The sequence below is a fragment of the Hordeum vulgare genome, chromosome 5H, assembly GCF_904849725.1.
Source record: "Hordeum vulgare subsp. vulgare chromosome 5H, MorexV3_pseudomolecules_assembly, whole genome shotgun sequence".
Taxonomy (NCBI): Eukaryota; Viridiplantae; Streptophyta; class Magnoliopsida; order Poales; family Poaceae; genus Hordeum; species Hordeum vulgare.
Genome location: NC_058522.1, coordinates 292,226,749 through 292,227,910, shown reverse-complemented (window position 1 = coordinate 292,227,910; position 1,162 = coordinate 292,226,749). Strand labels below are relative to the sequence as shown.

Here is a 1,162-nt window from a genome sequence, read left to right as displayed (position 1 = left end):
ATAGTTTGTGGTGCATATGTCCACAAGGCACATATCATCTTTCATCATATTGACTCCCGTAGAAATCTATATATAGACATGAAGATTCTCAATATGAAAATCATTGTCAAATATATAGAATACATACAAATGTATTTGTACCAAAGTGCAGATACAATATATTGTGATATACAATATATGATGACAACAACAATTATGTTGTTAATCTCCCCTAATAATAAAGCGCGCAGCGCTTCTGTCGTCCGTCGTGGCATGTTTGCAAAAAAAAACTCCTTTTTTTGGTGAATCAACCCGCAGTCCTTTCTTAAGTGGATATGAGTTAATGGTTCATTGTTTCAAAAAGCCCCCTACATTTGTAAGAATTTCAACGGGCATCATGGCTTATCCATTCCCTTCTCCACCGTCGGGCCGACGGGCAAGGAGGCGATGGAGCTCGGGGAGCCTCCGGAAGGGCCTTCTCGCCGGCGAAATGAGGTCGAGGGGGCGGGCGGAGGCCGAAGCGGGGCGGCGCGGGAGGCCAGCGGCCAGGGGCGGTGCAGACGAACAGGACCGTGCGAGCGTGCGGAGGCAGAGAAGGCCGGGCGTGGAGACGCGGACGGCCGGGCCAAAGCGGGGTGGCGCGGGAGGCCAGCGGACAGGGGCGGCGCGGACGACCGGGACCGCGCGGGGCGGAGTGGCGCTGGGGCGACCGGAGCGGCGGAGTCCATGGCGCGCGTTCACCGGCCGGCGCTGCGCTCGCGGGAGGTACGTGCGGCTGGCTACGGGGCAGACGCGGCTGGCTGCAGTGGCTGCAGGGAGCAAGCGCCACCGTCACTTGCTCGCCGTCGGCGTTCGCTTATTTCCAAAGAATCGTCGTGTTTTTAACTGACACCGGCTTGCAGTTGTAGCTAGCTTTGACTTTTGACCTTGTGTATGTGTGTCTGGTGGGTGTGGTGGGTGCGATGGGGCCAACACCATGCCGTGTTCGTACGCGCGGCGTCGGAGGCGGGGAGAAGGCGACGGCGGCTCCGCTCGACGTCGCCGGCAGGACTAGAGGAAGAAGGTTTAGGTGAGAAAATCAATCCGACTAATGATGAATTGAAAAACAGGCGGCTGCTGAGGCTTTCACCTATGAGTAGCAGCAGTCTGCCGTTGTTGATGTCAAAGTTCATACGATCTTCAG

General features: G+C 55.7%; 1 pseudogene; it reads left to right on the top strand.

Moving 5' to 3' along the window:
* The first annotated feature begins 376 nt into the window (after positions 1-376).
* Positions 377-868, top strand: LOC123396618 (annotated as a pseudogene).
* The last annotated feature ends 294 nt before the right edge of the window (positions 869-1,162 follow it).